The sequence below is a fragment of the Manacus vitellinus genome, unplaced genomic scaffold, assembly GCF_001715985.3.
Source record: "Manacus vitellinus isolate BGI_N305 unplaced genomic scaffold, ASM171598v3 scaffold_10_pilon, whole genome shotgun sequence".
NCBI lineage: Eukaryota > Metazoa > Chordata > Aves > Passeriformes > Pipridae > Manacus > Manacus vitellinus.
In genome coordinates, this window is record NW_021938838.1 from 10,240,735 (window position 1) to 10,262,641 (window position 21,907).

Genomic DNA, 21,907 nt, shown 5'->3' on the forward strand with positions numbered 1-21,907 from the left:
ATTCATCCCATTTTCTCTCTTCAAAATGTGTACTTTGTTCTTCACTTTCTACAGTGGTAGAAATGAAAGGCTAAAATTATCTTCATGGCTTGTCATTTGACAGGTTATTCCACTGGCTCATTCTTTACCTTTTTGCCACAAAGACCCTTTGAAGCTTACACTGTTCTCTCTAACTGACTTTTGTATCTGACCTCTACCAGCACTTAATCGAGGGATATTTGCTAACTTAATTAGCCAGTACTGCATTTTCTGTCAAATTGCTCCTAACCTCTTTTCCACATCTACACAAGGCCCAGATCCTCACCCATAGCTCAGCAAGGTGTAAAATACAGTTGTTCTTCTGTGACTGACCTTCATCTATTCCTCTTCTATACCCACAGAGCTATCCAAGGTGAGACAATTTATTGCCACTTTATTGACTCTTACGTCAGACTCCCTCTGGGATTTCAGTGCCACCTGGGGCTTCTCAGTGCTAGAATAACATAATTGTTTCATAAAATAACTATAGAGAAGGAAGGGAAGCAGGTAGGAGTCAGGTTGCCCACAAATGTTGAATAATGGGACTGGAAGAAATGCTGCAAGTCCCTGTAAGCTGAAAGCTCACATTAACATCTCTATTCTGCCATTACACTGTATGCTCAATGATTGTTAGTTTTGGCTGGCGTTGCACAGTAAAGATGCATTAGAGTAATTATATTGTAATGACAGAAGATCATGAGTTAAAGATGTTGTGGATCCTGTTAGTACACACATCTGAAATTGTTTGGAGCTGATGTGGGAGGTGTATCCACATGGAATTTGATAGCACTGATATTGTAATTAAAGCTGAGGAGATGAGGTTCGTACTTATTTCCTACTGCTACATGTGAATATTAATTAGCTCATGTAACCACCTGACCTTAGCAATAATTAGCTCTCTTAGATAAAGCAGAAGGGAACATATCAATTGCCCACCAAATATTTATTAAGAAAGCTGAGATTAAAACTGCCCAGTTGTGATAAGAGAAGGCTCCTGGAAGCCCAATTGCCTCCTTCCTAGTGGAAGGAAGATTAGAATCTTTCCAATTTTCCCTGGCCTCTGCTTCGTGGAGGACAAGGATAATCCTGGCACCACACAGGCAACAGAAACACATCTGGTTTGGCACACAAAGGAGTAAGAGCATCTCAGGTCTGCAGAGATCTCAGATTTCTCAAGATAGATGAGGTTTTCTATTTTCCTGCTTGCCTTCCTGCCCGCATAGGCTGTGAGGAGGAGAGGTGACTCCAGAAGGCCAAAGATGTAAGCCTGAGCAAAAGACAAGCCCAAGCCTGTCCCCAAGCCTGGACACCACGTATGTTACTCTTTCTGAGGGCTTCAGCATCACCCTCAGAGAGAAGGGAAATTATTATTTCATCACTTGCAAAGATGAGATGAAAAGGTACATAGGAAACCCATGCATTTTTGTACTGGGAAAGCCCTACAAATTAAACTAAATAAAACTAAAATTTTAGTCCCACATCCTAGCTGCCTGGCTAAGCAATCCTTCTCACCATTCTCACTAGTAGTGTAGTGTGAGGTTTGGGGATATCCAGAAAATTGCGTTCAGGAAGAAATTTGAATCTGTGGTTTTTAAAGATGGCAAGTAAAAGCAATGGAGAAAAGGAGGATTAGTTTGTATCCACAGCATAACTAGGCAGCTCTGTTTCTCTCCCTGTTAGGACCTGGTCTTGTTTGGTGTACCAGCAGCCTTCCTAATGGTTTCCTGGTGTCTCATTATAGAGTTCATATTTTTGTCCTTGTTGCATCTCCCTCTTCTCCTCCTGTCACAATTCCCTCCCCAGTCTTAAGGGTTTGATCCCTTATGATATACAGTCTGTGCAGTCTGTGTGGAGGAACAGGCTGTGTTAAAAACATGGTGTGTTCTTAATCGCTTTAGGGTTGACTAGGCAGTAATTCTCAGCAAAGGTGGTAGAGCACGATGCTGCTGTGCACTGGTGTCTGGCTGCTGCTCTGCTGGAGATCCATGAGCAACAATAGCATTGTGAGTCCTCTTTCTTCTTTCCTGACAGCACCACAGTACCTGTGCCTTAATCAGTCAGTGTCAGACAGTGTCACAGGCTCTGAACGCTCCTCTAAGCAAAGCACAGCACAAATGCCTCCCTGCTGCTGGTAGCTTAGGTTACCATTACTAGGCTGAGCTGCCTGATGTAACACTCCAGTGCTCCAGACAGGCTGAAACCTTCAGAAGTGTTGGCACCAACATGTGTTCAGACCAAGACACCTCTAGCCCTGGGCCAGGTGGTTTCTGTGATCCCAGGACTCTGTTGGAGGCTGCCACCACAGCTACCCTGGTAGTGACAGCACAGACGGGAAGCAGAGCTGCTCCAAGAGGGTTGACGAGAGAAAAAGATGATGGTTGTGATCCTTGATACAATTTTAGTCACATATGTTACAGAAAAGCACAGATTTATCTATATTTTATATGAAAATATTGCATGCCTCTTGGGCTATCTGATTTGTAACTTTTTTCACAGGTATGATTTAAATCAGAACAGATGAAGGGGGAAACCTACCCAAAGTGAAACGGTGGCATAAATAAAAGCTTTAGAGGAAACAATGGAATAGCTGACTATAGGGAATAATTGTAGCTCCATCAAAGTTACAGTGGTTTACTATTCCCAGCAGTGAGTCTGGCATCAAAGGGAATCCTAAACCTGAAGCCCTTGGAAAGAAGTGGGTTATCAGCAGATACAAACTCATTCATGTAGAGAATAAAGAGAACATTTTGCGAGTGGGACAGCCTGGTTTTTCTCAATTCTCTTCCTGGAGAATAACAGTGTTCTCTTCCTGGAGCACTCAGTGGTTAATCTTGGCCTTTCACCATGTTAACGCATTTTCCTCAGGGCCCTGTGCCTTCAAGATATGAATATATATTTTGTTGTTTGTTTGTTTGTTTTAAAAAGCATTATATAAGTTACATCTGTTCAGACAGGAAACTGATGGAAAAGTTTTCAAGTTCCATAAGCGAGGTAGAGCTGTGGCGTTAGCACTGGAGTGAACCATGTTCACCCATGGGCACTGAGTGAGTATTCACAGCACCTTCAGTAAAACTGTGGTGTTTAAATGCTTTACAGAATAAAGGCCACCAATGATAAACTTCAAACACTTCATGGGCTCCCCTGATGCCATATAGGCCTTTGCTGTGCATGGAAAACAAATGATTACTTGGAGCAACCCTGCTAGTAACAGCACAGACTGGAGGCAGAGCTGCTGCCATAGAGCTGATAAGAGGAACAGATTGCTGTGGTGACTGATATAATTCTAGCTGCATTATGTTACAGAGAATGAAGAAAGCAGGTTTAATAAGTGTGGAAATGCAGAGGAGCAATGACAACTTTATTTGATGTGTTCCAACTTGGCTGGGTCAGTCTTCCACCAAACAGAGGATCATTATGTGCAGGGCAAGGTATTTGGGGTCTCAGATTTTCATGAGGGTATTCCTTCTCTGCCCTTTTTGAACCAAAAGCCTTCCTCCTCTGGGATTAGGGGTGTGCCTCAGTGCAGAGACTTGTCTTCCATAGCATGGTCCAGCACTCAGAGTTGCCATCATATCATGCAGCAGGAAGACACATCTGTCTCCTGCAAAACATGTACACAAAAGGATGGAGAAATCAGTGGCACATTTTTTTACAAGCACGAGGCCATTCACCCATTTGAGCTGTTGCAGGATTGAGATCTTGTTTAGAAACAAGATATTCAGTAAAAATAGTAAGTTAAATTTTATTTTTAAAAATCCTATACAGATTGTAAATATTTTGGAAATTAGAAAGGTACAAAAATGCTCAAGTTCTGCATATTCAGAGGCTTCAGCTTTAGTAAAATGTTTTATAAGGGTACCTTATAATTCATTTCAGTTGCCCCAGAAGTAAGAAGACAGTGGTGTTTCAGAGGCTGATTGCAGAGGTCATAACCTTCTGCATACAATATATTGAACAATTCCATCATTCCTGCCTTCAAAGTCAATTTAGACTGACATAGCAGAATAGAAAAAAAATGCTTAATAAACTAAGGGTTTTATTGCACACACACAGTCTCATAGGTATGCATTCAGCAAAGAGTAGGCATGACTCTATAATAGGTGCACTAAAAAAAGCCATATGTTTGTATTAATATCCCCTTTCAGTACAAAGCCCCTTCCAGTTATTTTACTCTCTATCCTCATCAGCTTTACATTTGTTTGACTATAGTATTACCTTAGTAGAGAAACTTTGTCATGCAAAGTGATAAAGATGAAATTTTAGAGAATGAATCTTTTATGGGCAGTGCACTGAGCCAAGTGAGGGAGTCAGGAGACAGTGCCCTGGCAAGCACTGGCCTGTGCGTGTCCTCTGGTGAGGAGAGAAACTTTCCGTTGTGCTGCCCCTCCAGCCTCCTCAAGAGCAACCAAGGCAAGTGCTTCCAGGGGCCAGCTCATCAGCCCAGATGCTGAATCAGCCCAAGAATATTTAACTACAGCAGAAAAACGGATCACACCAGAGGATTTTCTCCTTGAAGAGAACTTCACCCTGTTCTGATTAGAGATGGAAATTTCTGAGGTATTCTTTAAGAGGTCTCAGCAGTTTCAGTGTGGTCCAAAATGGAAGTCGTGGTCATGCATTTTTCAACTCAGGCATAAACATCAGTTAACCCTTTCATATGATAAGATTTGTAAGGAAAATCTATCAGACTTTCATCCCTTTGAAAAGAACCATAGCAAAACTATTTGATAAAAATTCCCAGTCTTTAGCACCCTCCCATTCAAAGTACCCCCTATGAGAAAGAAAAGCTTTGGTACCCCTAATTTCCAGATGAGCAGCTGAACTCTCAGAGGCTTAGACCAAATCCTCCAGGTTATCAGAGTGCCTCAAAACATTTGAGAGCCTAGGCCCACCTGAGCCTCTAAAAGCCAAGATGAAGGATGGGAAGCAAAGCCTTAAATCCAAAGCCTTCATGACTTAAATGTTAATCATAAACACAGCACCATCCTTGCCCTATAGAGAAGTTCCTCACTGTAAATAATTCTTCATAACCAACAAAAAGCTAATTGCTTTTGCTTTGCAGTCTCGTTGTTTTGTTGTACAGCCACTGCAACCTTACTTTTCAGCCATATGTTGTCAGTCATATTTTTGCCTCTTATAGCATTACTGTCAGGCTCTAAGCCGTTTTTGAGTCCCTGAAATGTGAAATCATGGTCTTACTTAGTTTTCAGCTAACACTACTCCTTAGATGCAAGAATATCACATTTACCATACAGAGAGATTTATTTAAAAGCCAATTGTGAACTACACTGAGGAATCTTCAGTAAACCACAACAATAAATAATGAGAGGATGTTTGCCTGTAGGACTTCCCTAATGAGTTTTGGTCTTAGGAAGGCATTCTGCTTGGAGGTCAGATACTTTGTTTCTTGAGATTTTCATGTTTCTCCCAATCTAGCTGGGCTTTCTCTGAGGTTTCATTAATAATTGACCGTGGTGTCACTAATGATTACACATAATGTGGAAAGGCATGACCATGAACATGCCTAGGGAAAAATAATTTTATGTACAATTCTAATGTCTAGTGTTTATTTATTTGTAAACAAAAAATGTTAAGATAGAACAGTATTTTGGAAGTAGACATAGACAAGTGTGCTTAGAAAGAGACTATGGACAGTTGTGAAGTAGAAAACAGTATTTTGGTACACATTCCTTACAGAAAGGTTCTTTCTCTGAGTTGCACCTCGTTGTATTGTTAGTCTTGGGTTCTGTTCTCAAATGAATTTTCCTAAATAAACTCTCTCACTTTTTAACTGTGGCATTTGCATTAGTTCACCCTCCAAAACCCATGTTCCTTTGAGAGTGCCAGCCCCAGTCTGCTCCTTCAGTGGCACACAGGATCTAGATAATACGGGATTGTTGCAGCTATGTGAGTGAATATTGGTGCTCCCAGTATTCCATCAGTTCAAACCTTCATCACTCTGTAAGGTACACAGAAACAATTTTCCAGCACGATATTTTGGACACTATCATAAGGAGATATGTGCAATAGGAGTGGAAGTATTTACAAATATACAGGTATATGCAATGCATGTGTGGGAAGAAAATCAGTAGGGAATGTTGCACAACTTATTATGTTTGAGGGCAATGGATGCAGTTCTGCTGTTGGTCATTGAAACCCCTGGTGTCCTGTATTACATCTGTTCATATTTCCTGGTAGATTTACTTAATGCCTGTTACAAATAAGAGAGTGAAGCACTTCTTTACTTGAACAGTGAGAGGCACGAGTGTAATTACTTAGAGACTCAGGGTCCTGAGCTGGTTCATTGGGCTTGGAGAGTTACTTACTGGATGTTTCTTGGATTCTTCAGAATAAATGGATATCCAGGTAGTGGGATAGGAAAATCACCAGACTTAAGGATTCCCCTATGGACTAATCCCCATCCATCTTAAAAGGTAGCAAGAATGTACATAAGGCAGGCCACAGTTACCAGGAATAAATGTGTATGGCAAATAGGTCTGATTGGATCTTTGAAGCTGAAATAACCTGCACTGTGGTTCTGGATAACTATCCAGGAGGAAGTCTTCCTCCCTAGTTGAGATATTTCATCTCTGCTCATTAATAACCCACTGTCATACTGGGAAGAACTCTCCTTAAAGCAGAGTAAAAGGGGAAAATACTGTTGTTAGATTCCTAAATTAATAAAGCTCTCACCTGATGTGAAGCAGCCCATCCATTTACTTACTGCATACTGCAGCATGTCCTCAGTGGAGATGCACAATGGGAAAACCTGTGTTTGCCTCAGCTGCACATCTGATAGCCCTTAGGCAGAAGACAGTTTTGAAAAGCATCTAACCAGGAGCTGCACACAGTGCCTGGTTCTTCAGGTAGTGCAAGGTTCAGCAGCCAAGTTAAAAAAGAATGCACAGCTCCTTTCCTCCTTGCCTCCGGCAACATCTGCTCATGTGACAAAGGGAAAGCTCAGTAGTTCTGCACTTCAAATACTAGTCTGATGTCTGACTTATTATCAAAGTGCTCAGTAACTCTGTGCTTTGCACTTACCCAACTGTTTTAATCTCTCACAGTGCAAGCAACTTGATAATGTAATAATCAAACAAAAGATTGATGGAGGATGTAGCAAGCTCAACATATCCCTTCAGTTCTTCTACTGAGGAGTGATGGATACTTCAAGAAGTGAAGAATTCCCCTAGTGGCTTCATTGTTTTCCAGGCATCTTTCTAGATGAACTTTTCCAATGGTAAAATCATTACAAAATAGAAATGCAATCTCTCCAAGGGCTAACTAGGAAACCCAGTCTAATATATGGTGCCATAATGCAATAATGAATCCCATAGGCAAACTAGGAATTTTTGTGAGGAGAAGAAATAGGGGAAATGTTACATTAGGAGACTTAAGCCAATGTTATTTTTAACCACCTTATAATTTGGGATGTTACAAACCAAGGTCTGTCCAAAAGCTAGAGCCTAAACTGCAAAATGAAAAATCCTTGAACTCTTGAAATGTGAGCTCTCATCTATATTGTACTTTTCAAAATGAAGTGGCAGTGCTGAAAACAATGGTATATCTCTGATCTTCAAATCTTGAACTGGACTCAAATTTTACCTCTCAATCATAGCTGCAGCATGTTCTGCTTCTGTTCCTTCCAAGGTTATTGCAGGGTGCATAATTTCCCAGTTACATGGTGAAAGAGGCTGGGGGTATTTTATGGCTACATCAGAAGAAAGTCACTTCCCAGTCAAACTGAAGCTACATCAGGCCCTCTGATGAGCAACAAAATAATGCTTAAACTTACCTTACCAGAGGAAAGTAGAGGGAATTCAGGCTGGTATCATCCCCTCTGAGATGGCTTATCAGGAACTTTTATATGCAAAAATATAAAAAATTCCAGACCATCAGAAAAAAAAAATTAAAGCTTGCTGCTGGAGGAGAAAATGAGTCAGAAAAAATAAATCTTAGTCTAAAAAGCATATTTCATTTCCAGCATGACAGAGAGGAAATAGTTACCTAAATTACAGATTTAGAGTGAGAGTTCAGTCAATGAGAGACACTTGAAAGAAATATTATTTGCTTTCATCTTTCTTAGGAAAAAACCAATTGCAATCAATTATGTTGTAATTATAATATTGGCTTAAAACTATTTGTAAGATTACTCTGCATTTAATAACAGAGCTCACACTAATAGAAGATAAAAGCTCAGTTTGCCTACTTTGGAAAATAAAACTTAAGAATTGCCTTAAGTTGGAGTGAATCCAGTAGTCATATGTGTAACAACCCATAGGGATAGTTCAGGGCAATGGAATTATCTTCTACTTTTCTTTTTGTCTTTGTAATCAAATTGATATGGACAAATCCATTTTCAATTTACTATTAATTGCCTCCTTGTAAATACTAACATTTTTGGCAGTCTGAAATCAGAGCATTTCTACTGTCCTCACAAAAGAGATTACAACAGGATTCAGTGCCCTGCAATAAATCTAAAGCCAAGCCAACACAACTGTACTTGGCAATTGTACCAAACTACTTCCCAGCAAAACAGTAAACTGAGAAAATCCCACTGTTACTAAAATTGTACTAGATGAACATCAGGGCTCAAGTCCTGGAATGGAACGTGCATAGTGTGAAAGAGTTTCTCTTTTCAGAAGATTTGATAAAAATGACATTGTGTTTTACCTAAAAAAATTAAATCTGCTTTTAATCCAAGAATTATAAATTACACAAATTTAAGGGTCACTGAAAAAAAAAAAGAACTAGAGAATATAGAAATCAGAAATTACTGTAACTTTGTTACTAGACCACAACCACTTGCAAAAACCCTTTTGGGGGAATGTCTGGGTTGCCTGAACCACCCCAAAATAGGTGATGAGACAAGGAAGAACTAAAGGTGTTTGTTAGTGAGCCATTGTGTTACCTACAAGGTCACAAGAGTCAGCCCACCTTCCTTCAGCATCCTTTGAGGCAGTAAAGTAGCAATGTGCTCCAGGTGTACCCACTGACCCACCAGCTGACTGAATGGGCCTTAAAGCTCTCTTTTAAATCTTGTTCAAGTTGCTATTATTTCCTTCCTTTTTATGCAATAAATGCTACACTGCTAGGAACCTGATGTGTCCCCTCCTGGTATTGCAGCAGTCGTTATTAGGAAAGAACATATTTTTTGATCGATAGATAACATTATATATTATTGTTTATACATTTATTACAATTGTATTATTTGTTTTTATAAGCTATATATTTTTATGCATATTTTATACATTTGTCTTTTATATTACTTACATTATTTATCTAATTTTTTTTTCTTATATTATATAACTTGTTTTATATAGTGGGTAAATATATATGTATCAAGTTATATTATGTATCAAGTTACGTGTTTACTTCTTTATATTTTTATTCAGTTTGTATACATATAAAATGACAACATGAAGGCTTAGGCCCTTTCCATCTATTTGGATGGGTGGGAAGAAGAGGACAGGTGTTGGGAATTCTTTTTTTTTTTTTTAATTGAGTCAGTAATAGCTGATGCTGCTGTGTCCCAGGCTAAGGCTGTCAGGGAACTGGAGCAAAAGGTTTGACACTGCAAGCAATGCAGCAGCAGCAGCCACCTCTGGGCAGCAAGCTCGTGCTGCTCTCACAGGTGGGTGGGTGATGCTGGGGGTGTTTGGGTGGTTAAGCACAGCTTGGCCTCGCCCTGGTGCTGCAGGTGGGAGCACAGTAACCCCAGGTGAGTGACCTGTGACAGCAGGCAGCCAGCCCCTGCCCAGGGATGCCAGCTCTGCCCCAAGGGATGGCTCTGCCCCTGCTCTCTGCAGGGGGACCAGCCCTGCCCCAGCAGGGCAGCCCACACCCGGCACTTCACTTGCCCAGCGCAGGGCACGGCTAATAAGGAGGAGGCTTTTGATGTTGCAAAATTCTCCATCTGTTCCCAGGATTTCTAATTACATGCAGCTCGCTGTGCACCTCCAATGAGCCATAATTGGTAGGCGTTTGCCTCATTAATCATTCGGGTGCTGAGCTGCTCCGTGCACAACCGCAGCAGTTATGGCCAAGTGCACGCAGCCGTGCCGGGGTTTGTGTCCTGGACCATTGCAATTTTTGGAATTGTGGTGGATTCCGAGGACATTTGCAACTACTGTAGCTCAGGGGCCTTTTAATATCCTGAAATGCCACAAGATGGCACTGACTGATTCCGAGGCCCCTCTGCCCGGCTGTCCTGCTGCCCGGGCAGTGGCTTTGCCATGGCCACAGGTGCACTTTGGGCTTCTCAGGGCATTTTTTACGAACTAGCTGGTGGCCAACAGCACTCAGCTTTTCATGGTTTGTTTTGATCTGTTTTGTTTTAAGCTGTGGCTATGAAATGCTATGATTCCGTGACAGTGACATGGAGCTTTAGGATTTAGACAGATTTGATTTTCCTATGTTATATACAAAGGCTGTTTGTTTGTTAAAGGCCTGAGCCAAACCATACAAACAGAATATGAAGCCCAGGCTGCACAAGTCCACCAAGAGCTGACATTTGTTATTTGTTGCTAAGTTGGGTGAGTTCTTACCAAAAGGTAGAAACCAGCAGTTATGGGACACTAACAAGAGTAAGTTCCTCTCCTCAGGTGAAGCATTTACTGAAGCAGTACTCATAACTCTGCAACTTTGTGATGTGCTGATGTGGTTGCTTCTTTCTGGAGTCTCTTCCTGCTATCATACTGATGAGTCCAACACAGCTGCTCATTTTGCAATGTTTCTTAAGCCCCTCCTGTACTTTAGCATTCAACACTCATCTCTAGACTCGCCAGCTATCCCCAGCTGGTTCATAAAGTCCCTTGCTGCGTTGCTATAATAGTAAGGTATCGTTCACTACTTTTGCCCAAACTATGCCTTTCAGGCTGGCTGTAGCATCCTGAATGCTGCTGCAGTGGCTCATCTGACTGATGAGTAGCAGTAACTGCTTTTGAGTCCCTTTGTTGTGACACTGGTTCTGAGTTTCACCCATGTATAATGAATAGCCTAACAAACAAAATGTATTATTTCATTCCTTTATTAAGTCATTTATTACACTGCAAGTTCTTTAACTGCATCAGAAAAGTTTCTGGATAAAAATAATTTAATGTCATGGTGCGACATTGGGCTGCTTTTCAGTAAATCCATACATTGCAGAACCTGCCCAACACTAAAACAATAATTTTTTTATTCAAGAAACTTCTAGTCAAAATTCTTATTTTGCCTGGAAATTGAGTTTGTTTTGTTTACCGAAAGGGAAAAAATTCTCTTTTAAATACCCTTCTCATCTATGAGAACATACACAATGGCCAACACTGAAATACTAAAAAAACTGTCTTTCTTTAAAAAACACGATGAATCCCACATTTTTTCTGGGTTTGAATCCAACTCTTAGTCAAAAGAAAATATAGAAATAAAAAACACTGACAGTACAAACAGAGAACAGATGTTTACATTTAAACATATGCCATTCAGCAGTTAAAAAAATGATTCAGACACCAACATATCAAAAGCATATTACTGGCATATGGTGTCTGACATGCTTCTGCAAATGAATACATACACTGGCTTTGATGACAACCATGCAAATTGTATCTTTCCACATGAACAGTTTATCAGGGAACAGTCAGATTTGTGCCTGTACACGAACATGTATTTTGGATTTCTTCTGGATGACACACCACGTTGTAACCATACAGTATGTCAAATCAGGAGAATGTGTGTCAAATCATCCTCCCTCTTGTTTCCTTTGAGACCCAGGGTAAGACTTTAAAGCATGTGAGACCCAGCAAGCAGGTCTGCTTGGCAACAAGGGCCATCTGGCAGCTGTGCTGCTCAGGACTGCATTACAGCTCCAGGAAACACTCCTCCTTCTGGGACAGCGACCTTGTCTCCAAAAGAAGGGCCAGGGCAGAGAACCCTCTAAAACAGCCGGACAACACAGTGGCAAGTTTCAGCCAGCCACATCAGGTTGGTTTTTTGCCCTCTGCACTGTAGATTTGCCCTGGTTCCTTCAGTCCCTCAGCACCACTGAGACTACAAAACCCAAGCAGAATCTCCCATCAGTTGTCACAACACATTCCTCCTTTGGTGCATTTGCTAAAATCATTCCACACCAGATTACTCACCGAGCAACGGGACCCAGGAACAGCAGAGCACAACCACTGCTGCTGCTGAGCTGCTCTCCCAGAGGCTGGCAAGCACAGTGAATTGGACACAATGCACTACTCCCAATGCTCTTCTCAAATCTGACAGCTTGATCTCCTTGGCATATGGTTGGCGGTTCCAGCACATGGGAGGTGACCATTTCACCATAGGAGAAATAAGTGTTAAAGCTTATTAATATTATGGGGAATAGTCAGGCTAATATGAGGTTACACGTCAAGGTATTGTCTAGACTTCAGCATGTCTCAGGGGAAAAAGCATCATTTCAGGTGCTGGAAGAGCTATGCTGGCCAAGATTTGAGGTACCAACTCACAGATTCTGGAGGACCTCCAGGATCAGATTTAGGGTTAAGAAAACTTTTAAGATTTCAGCTTTAGAGCACAATACCTCAGTTTTGCCTGTGTTCCTTTCTAGAAAGTCGTGAGGACGTAATTGTTCAGCTCAGAGCCTGTGAAAGCGAGAATAAAATAAGCAAAGGTCATACTGAAGTTTACACAAATAGCAGCTGAGGAAGGTCAGGCTGTTGAGAGAGAGACTTTACTGTGCTCGTATACGTAAATAAACAAGGAAAAAAAACCCAAAAAGCCCACTTACTTAAAAAAAACTAAGTTAACCCTGTAGTCCTCGCTCCCCCAAAACAAGTCCAGCTCCAACGCTGATTTTGAGTTCAGGGACACTACCTGATTCGTGGGTCCTAAATACATATCTTTCTCTATTAAATAACTAACATATTTCTACATCAGAATATCCTTGAGCCTAGCAGTTGATTCATCATTTTAAACAATCCCAATTCAACCAGGGTGAGTTTCCCACGAATGCCCAAAATCAGGAGAAATGCCAAAGTGTTATTCCTTCTCTGGCTACATTTGGAGCCTAACGGGGTGCACACGCTGGTCCCACTGATGCCTGGGCAAGGCTTTCAGCTCATAGCTGCCTCACATCCTGTCACTTCAGAGCACAGAGAGCAAGCTGTCCTCCCTCCCTGGGGACAAGAGTACATCTGTTCCTCAGGCCAAGGTGCTGAAGACAGGCAGCAGCTAACCAGTGTTCAGCATAAAACTGCCAAGCAACTCAGGCTAGCCTCAAGTTGCAGGTTTGATTGCAAGAGCTCTGCCCTGACGTCTTCTGTACTTCTGGTCCCAAGCTTACTGCCCTTAAATAAAAATACTGTTAGTGTTCATAGAATTTCCAGTTTATTCTATCAGCCTCTCCCGTGTGTTCTCTCTGGTATAGAAAAGGGGGGAAAAATAGCCATATATTGTCTTTTAGTCACTAGTTGGTCCTCCTTTAAGGACCTTGTAAGACATTTTTTGTGTATTGTTTCCCTGCATATGTGGGCAGCTTTACTACTTCATCCCCCTCAGGACCACTTAACAACATCAGCAAAGCAATTAAGTGTAGTTTTCAGGAAAATGCCAGAGGCATTACACTGTCTGGATGGGAGTCTCAACCCAATTATTTTCAGCTAGTTGTGAACTGTGGAAAGTGGACTTTACTTCATTATAACTTCAGTTCCCACTGATTAAAAGTCTAGTGTGTTACAGACGGTAAGGAAAAATGAAACAATTAAACTTTCCATCAATAAAATTGCTGCATATTCTTCAACATAGGGGTTTACTTCTCTCCAGAGAAGTGATTAAAATGAACTGATTGAACTATAATTTGATTGACTGAAGAGCTGCAATCTATTGCACTAAAGCTTAAATTCCATCTTATTGCTCTATTTAACTCTGAATATAAAAAATTACTGGCAGTCTTGCAAACCCCTTATGCAGTCATCCAGCTGAAATTTCTTGCTGCTCACAGGCTGCAGCAGGTTCTGTTCTTTCACTGCTGTGTCTGCATGATTCACAATGGATTGACGTTGAAAAAGACACAATGATACCTAAGAAATTACATTAATACAGCCATAGAAAAAACCAGAAAAGGCCTGTTATATTATTAGGTATCTTCCACCTGTTACATAATCATCTGGGACTTCTAAACACAACCACAGATAAAGTTAACCCAAGACTGGAGAGAATAATTGACAGGTTATATACAGTTGTTACAGCAAAAATTAGCATATTCTCCTGACGAAAAATGCAGCTGTGTTGCACCTTCCTACTGCAGAGCTGTGTTCAGGAAGGTGTGAGGCTGCCAGATGCACAGGTTTGCAGATGTGCATGCCTATGCACGACTCTTTCCTTCTAGGAGAGACCAGAGGTGCACGTTGGGTCTGGCCTTGAGTTTAAGTTGTGCTGGCTGTGAATCAGGATGCCTGGGTTCCAGTGCAAAGACTGTTTCTTTGGACTAAGGACAAGTTTTTATAGTTTGCTTAGACTAGAAGGGCTTCATCTGCACAGGTGAAGAAGCGTGCTGTCAGGGACTCCTATTGCACAGTGAGGTCTAACAAACACCACTTGAGAAACAATGAGCTCCTGGCTTCTGTCAGTTGGCTGCTATGATGTTTTGATACAGGAAACACAAAGAATATCGATGCCCCTCTAAAAATTTAATCAAAATGCCATTTCCTATCATGAAGTTGCCCCTCTGTTGTATGACACCTGTCTTCTCTATTCCCACCTTTTTATTTGAAACAAAGCACAGTATTTGACTTACAGCTGCACCATAGTAGGATTGAGTAAGAATATAATATAGTATTAAGTCACAGCAATAACACCTTATATTGGTAATTAAATGCATCAGGCTGGGTAGGATGTGTGGTTAAAGATGGACAACATCTGGGTTAAATACTTAATGCACTTCCTCTAACAGGCAGCTCAAACTCCAAATGAATTCAATACATTTTCCCACTAACATCACCAAGAATCAGGGCATGTACTCCTTGATAATATTTACTACTGAGCTCAGTTTGCTGTGGAGCTTTGCACTTCTGGCTGTGACTGATCTATGAGGTGGCTTCGCAGCTGCTCAGGCCATGTACGTGATTTGTGCCAGCTTCAGCCCTTGCACACTGCCCATCTCAGTTTTACAGGGATGTCAGACCACAGGCAAGGTCTACTAATCCACTAAATTCTTTGGCCTTGTTGTTTATGCATAGGGCAGACCACAACTCTTCCTGTTTGTTAGCCAAAAGCCACCAGAACTGTAGGGGAGTCCCTGAGGCAGCATCGATCTGAAAAAATGCTGCCTCCACCTAATTTAGAAGGAACACCTTTGACAAATTATATTTGGCACTTAATGATTGTCTTGCATTATTGGCCTTTTCTTTTGTTTCCTCTTTCGATTCCTAATTACTACCCATGTTATCCTCTACTCCTCCTCGTCACAGGTAACTTTGAATAAAGCTGTGCAGCAACAGTAAGAGGAGCCTTTTAAAGGGAGACAATAAGGCAAATACAGAACCAAAAATTTGTAGGTGTCTCTGGAGGCTGTAGAATGTTTGCTATGTTCCCTGAGCCCAGCTTTACACACACCAGTGTAGCTTAAATGCCTACTTAAAGCTTTTTAGTCTTTCATTTCTTACAAAGACAGATAAATTCTCTCAATTATCGCACCTTTGCATAAAAACTGCAGAAGAAGGTGCTGTGTAATTAATATCTTGCTTTCTTGCAGGATGAGAAAATGGCAAAAAAAGGAGCCCTGAGTGTGAAACTAGCCTTGAGACTTCTCTAATTCCTAAATGGGAATGGCTGTTTGTCTTGCTGACACGAGTCGTAAGAAATCTGAGGAGAGTGCAAACAACATCAAGAGCAGGGCAGGACCTTCTTCCAAGCCCAGCCTGTGTTGGCACATGAAGGAGGAGGCACAGACATCTCTGGTGACCCAAGGAATTGCTTAATGTGGTTCCCTAGAGAAGTGTCAGCAAGTGCATGGACAAGAACTGGCCAACAGTTCCAACAGACCCTGCTGGCCTGGCACACCAGGGGAAAAGTGAGGAATGATTCAAGCTGGATCTGTTTTCCATACCCGTTGGCCTCCTGGCAGATGCACAGGAATAACCATTCGTAACTACCAGAAAGAATATAATTTTGCTACAGATGCTGTAAATCACACATGTGACTTCTCTGTCTTTGTTATGGAGAGGCAATAGAATTTTCTGCGTTTTAACAACAAGTTGATTTCAAAATCTCCAGTTACAAAAATACAGAAAAATGTATTCATCAGCAGATTTATGTTTGGAAAAGAACAGCATTTTAATTACATAGATACCGTAACTCCCCACTTTTATGGAGATGTGATTACTGCAATTTCTTCATTAGGTAATAGCTTCACTATTTAAGGAAACATTATTTAAAAGGCATGGTGTTATCTAGTTATTCTACACTGTTAAAACCCCAGCAAAATGTAGGCAAACACTTGAATACTTTCCTCCTAGCAACCAAGGTCTCTCACATCAGAAAAGCAGCATATTTGTCTTTTTTCTGTACCTTATATTAACCCACATTTCTAGTTTGTGACCCTTTGGCCAGTCAATATCATCAAGTTCCTGGAATATAATTTTAGGCAAAAGCCTAAACCAGTGACTAAATCATCTCTTTGTTCAGTTTCTAAAACAATTTAATTTTTTTTTCCCCAAAATACCACACAAGTAACAAGAGTGCCCTCAGCTTTAATGTTACAGGAAAACCATCTACCAAACTACCCAAAATTACTTTGGAACAAAATTCCACATTGGATACATCCAAATCCCTATGTGAATGTCTCCGTCAGCACTACTTGCATGTAACAGGGACACATTTTCAGACTTTTGCATGTCCACTGGCAGAAATATCACAAAATTAATTTTTGGCACTAAACTTCTTTACATTTACTAACCTGCTGCATGACTTAACTCTTCAAATTACAGCAGCATTTCACAAAGTGCTGAGTTTCTGCAATTCCCACTACAGTGAGTATAAAACACAGATACTGAGTACTCCCCTGGGATTTAGCTCTGTCTTTCAAGGCTGTGATAACGGTGCTGTTTTTGCTGAAGAAATTAAGGTTTCAGATCTCTTAAGGTCTTTGTGGAATCTGGGATCCAAAAAACCCCAAACGAACCAGAAAATACACTACCAGAATCCTCTCATTCTTTCCATCCTTCTTTCCTTACATAAAGGTAGGTCCTCCTTTCTTTCTTTTCTTATCTAAGGGAGATCTATGGTCTCCTTGCTAACTCTTCAAGAAAAACAGAGGAGCAACAGGGAAATCTGTCTTCCATGGAAAAGATGAAAGATACAGCTAAGTGAGAGGATGTGTCCTTCCCGACACGGTGTGGTCAAAGAGACAGCTCCCCGTGACTTTTCCCAGAAGAGTTCACAGAAAAGTGTCCAGAAAAGTCCCTGTTCTCCCCAGCAGCTCTGTGAACAGCAGGATATACTGCAGCACTCTGGGCTGCTGCTGCCATGTCATTTCAGTGCCTGCGAGGTCAGCTGAGAGCGTTAAATTAACACTGTTCCCAGGCAAAGCAAAACGTCTGGGAACAGGATGGCACAGCATAATAATGGGGAACGAGGGGCAGATCCACACCTACATGCTAAAGGATGGGAAGGAGTGGGGGACATTGATGTGAGTCTGATTTATGTGACTTAGTGCCAAATGTATGTTATCACACAGATCTCCCAGCAGATTATGTGTCTCTTCACCCCCACTGAACATTTTCATAGCTTATTTCAGTATTTTTGCCTTTGTTTCACCCATAATAATTTATTTATGAGCTTAGGATTATTAACAATTTGAGGCTTCATTATAAACCATCCCGAGGGAATCTCACCTGCCTCATCCCATTACATTATTATTCCCAAATATGTAATTTATATTTAATAAGACATCAATTGAACATCAATAAAATAATAATGAATTAATAAAATATAGCTTCCTAGAAATACTAGTAGCTTAAGTATGTATGCAAAAGGCAGTGCACAGTCTGTGGGTCAGCTATCAAATCTCTCTGAGACTATATCTCAGAACCATTTAGTATTTAGAATATGATAATAAGCCATAAAAATATTTAATTGCTATGGTCTTCAAATAGTTCTTGTGATAATTTTGACCCATACCAACCTGTGAACCTGAGCTGGGAAGTAACCAAGAGTTCCACATAGGAAAGCCATCTTCAAACACTGTATTGCCTAAGGGGCTCCGTGTTTCCACAAACTGAAATGGCAAAAGAATTTTAGTTTGGGTAAATATTTTACTTTAACATGACCTCTTAAACTGAAATGATGTATTTTTCTACACAGAAAATCAAAATAAGTCTTTTTTTCTTTTGAAACTGACTTAAATGTCTGCCTATGGACACTAACATAGCATAGTTCGACATTACTGCTCTGGTGTTCTGTTTTAACAAAATACCAACCCAAAGGACAAGCTTTGGCAAATACTTCTATGCAGACAGAAATGGCATTATTTCACCCTGAGGAATTTCAGTAAAGGCTGTGCTCCTATCCCACCCTATTGCTCCACAGCAATGATTATCACTAATTAGTGATAAATTCCTCATGAGGGGAAGAAGAGGGGCAGGCACTGATCTCTTCTCTGTGGGGACTAGTGACAGGACCCAAGGGAATGGCCTGAAGTTGTGTCAGGGGAGGTTTAGGTTGAATGTTAAAAAAAGGTTTTTCACCCTCAGGGTGGCTGGGCACTGTAATGGGCTGCCCTGGGAAGTAGTCACAGCACCAAGGCTGACAGAGCTCAAGGAGTGTTTGGATGACACTCTCAGGAACAGATGTGACTCTTTGGGATGGTCCTGTGCAGGGCCAGGAGTTGGAGTCAGTGGTCCTTGTGGGTCCCTTCCAACTCAGCATATTCTGTGATTCTGTGAATATTCACTGACTCTCTTTTCCTTTTCATCCATAACACATTTGTCTTTTTTTTAACTGCTCAGGTCCACTCCTTGTCTATCTGCATTACACAAAAGAGGATTATAAGGCCAACTGTCCTCGGGCATGCAACATATGTTCAAAATTACAATCCCATTTGAAACCTCAATGCCACTTGGGATGTTTACCAGTCCACTGAGAAGTGCTATTCAAATATAGAGAGGTTCCAGTTTAACATTTAAAATTTGTTAAGCTCTAAAAGGGCCATCAGACACTGTGGTCTGATCTCCTACGAGAGATTTTTACTCTGTTACTTCTATACCAATCCCCACAACACCTATTTGATGAAAACACGTCTTCCTGAAATACTTCCAGATTTATTCTGTAAATGGAAAATCCATCGTCTCAGCGCTTTACACGAGCATTTATTACCCCACACTTAAAAGCATGACTTCTTCTCAACTGAACTTGTCAGGCTGTCACTCCCACCCACTGACTTGTAGTTCCCTCTACACAGTGCTTTGGCAGCCCATATTTTGGTCCCATGAGGGTGCTGGTTCACCACAACCTCCATGTGCTGGACTCATCAAAGGCACGAGCAATTCTACCACTCAGAAAGACACAAGCAAATGCGTCCTTATGGTCACATCCTTGGCAAGTCTTTTTACCATGCAGGATTCATCAAAGCTCAGAATGGAGGATATGTCCTATGTTCTTCCTGAGCAGACCCAAATATATTCCATTTTGGGACACACTCATAGGGAAATGATGACTAGTTTAACACAGAGAGCACCTTCCCACACCTCTGAGGGGTGGTTCTAATTTTTGGGCAACCTGCTTACCAGAGTTTCCATTTCCTGCCATGCAACCACAGTCAAATTTTGACAAGAAAAATGCCACTCACCTCTCTTTTTAAAAAACTTCCACTATGGACCAGTTTCATTGCTCTCATTTAAACTACTCACTGACTTGAAGAGATCAAGTTGAAGAGATTCTTTTCATGAGTAAGAAACAATAAAGTCTTCTGTTTTTGGGTGTTCTTTGCAATGGATCCTGTAAAAATCAAGATAAATAATGTACACCAATTCACCTTTAGTGAGCACACAAACAGTCACCCAGAGTGACAGCTATCAGTTTGTCTCCAGTGAGAGCTGTATAACCTCTTCTGTAAACATGATGCTGAATAACGATCAATCTCTTATTCCTTGTGTCTCTCCAGTGTGACAGACCCTTAATTATGGCTATTACATTAGTAATTGCTTCAGAGAAATTTACATGGTTAAAGCTGTGTTCTCCTCTGGACATCAAAGACAGTATTAAAACCCAGCTTAGGAAACTCCTCAGAAACATCTGCTGATGTTCAGCCCAGCTGAGGAATGCTCTACTCTGTACAGAAAGCACATACCTTCAGCTCACTGTCTCCTACTCCTGGATGATAAGGCAGCCTGCAAAAATTGATACATCATTGCAAAGGGAAAGATTTACACCTGAAAGCACTGATAGAAAAGAAAACTCCACCTCTCATTAAGCTCTGAAAAACTACTAGAGATTTTGGTTATCTCACCCAGACCTCTAGATCCTGCAGAGTTCACCCGTCTTTAATAGGTCCCTGACTGATGTATTTGCAACACAACAATGCAAAAGCAGTATTATAAATAATGTCTGTGTAACAGAAAATTGAACTAGAAACCACCCACTAAGGCACTGTAACACCAGCATCTGTCACTGCACCATAAGCAGAGCTGTAACATTTTAATTCTTTATGTGTAGCACTTATAAGCACCCTTCAGATATAAACATGCTTCTACAGTAAACTGTAGAAGGATCTCAATGCAAGTACCCCAGAGAGGGAACAACAGGGCAGAATCAAGATTCAGGTTTGCACCAAACAATAAATAATTCATAAACCCTTTACATGAAATTCTTACATAGCAGTTACTAGAAAATTAATGTAACTGCCTCTCAAGAGAATTGCTAGAAAACACTGTTATCTTCTGTAGGTATGTACATGCAAGCTAAAGCTAAATCTATATAAGAGGTGATGACACATGATGACTTATTTGGCTTCAACTTGTTTTGGAATATGTAGCGACTTATTGATAGACTATGTGGAAAGTAATGCCTGGCAAATTATCCATTCTTAATAAAGCTCTGTGCTTCTAAGTATTACTGTTGATGCTGCTCTTGATTTAGATTCAGCTAATTTTTGTCTAGGCTCAGCACTGTGCCTCATCCATGTTTCTCCAGCTCCCTCAGGATTTGGAAATACAAATTTCTACTTAATGAGCCTATTAAAAAATTAAGAAATGCATATGCAGCACTGCCCTTGTCTATCCATGAAAATAACACTGGTTCAGGATGCTAGAAAGGCATATATGTGTACTAAAAGCATAGATTCCAAGATGAACACTGTATTATCTACAAGCAAGTTATACTGTCCTAGAAGAACACTGTCAAGGTGTACTACCATACTTGAGTAAGTTTGTATGTGCCATGCAGGAAAAGAATATTCAGATGAACCACACCTGTAAAGGTAAGTGTCTTCAGAACTTCATAGCCCTATGGTGATGATACAAAAATCAGTAGATTTGAAACACCTCTCTGCCTGTTCCATACCTGTACAATAATCATTATTTTAGATGATTCTAAAGGATGACTGCATTTCCTGCAGAGTTCATGTCACACTCACTCATCAAGAGCTGCTGTAAGCAATTGTGATATACAAAGACATGTATAACCTTAGCAGCAGTAACATTTCTGTGTGAATGCTTCCCTTTCCAAATATCTTTTAACCAATACCACATCTGCTGCTCCATAAGCCACGATCCTCAGCTGTGGGAGCTTAGCAGCTTTCCACTCATTTAGTTATCTGTGGGGACTGCTAAAGACCAGGTCTCACGTAATTCTGAGGTCAAGAACGTGTTCTGAAAAAGGACATTTAAACTATTTATGATCCTTGTAGCAGTTCAAATCCTGCATAGTATTTTTG

The 21,907-nt window shown here is 40.8% G+C and overlaps 1 long non-coding RNA gene across 2 annotated transcripts; it reads right to left on the reverse strand.

Moving 5' to 3' along the window:
- Positions 1-3,495: 3,495 nt before the first annotated feature.
- LOC108641727 lies at positions 3,496-18,655 on the reverse strand. Of its 2 annotated transcripts, XR_001922227.1 has the most exons (4): positions 18,161-18,655; positions 12,135-12,620; positions 7,811-7,875; positions 3,496-3,619 (listed from the first exon to the last, which is right to left on the reverse strand). It is a non-coding gene; the product is annotated as an uncharacterized LOC108641727 (long non-coding RNA). The 2 variants fall into 2 exon arrangements; XR_001922226.1 differs by lacking the exon at positions 18,161-18,655 and having other exon boundaries at positions 12,135-13,278.
- Positions 18,656-21,907: the final 3,252 nt, after the last annotated feature.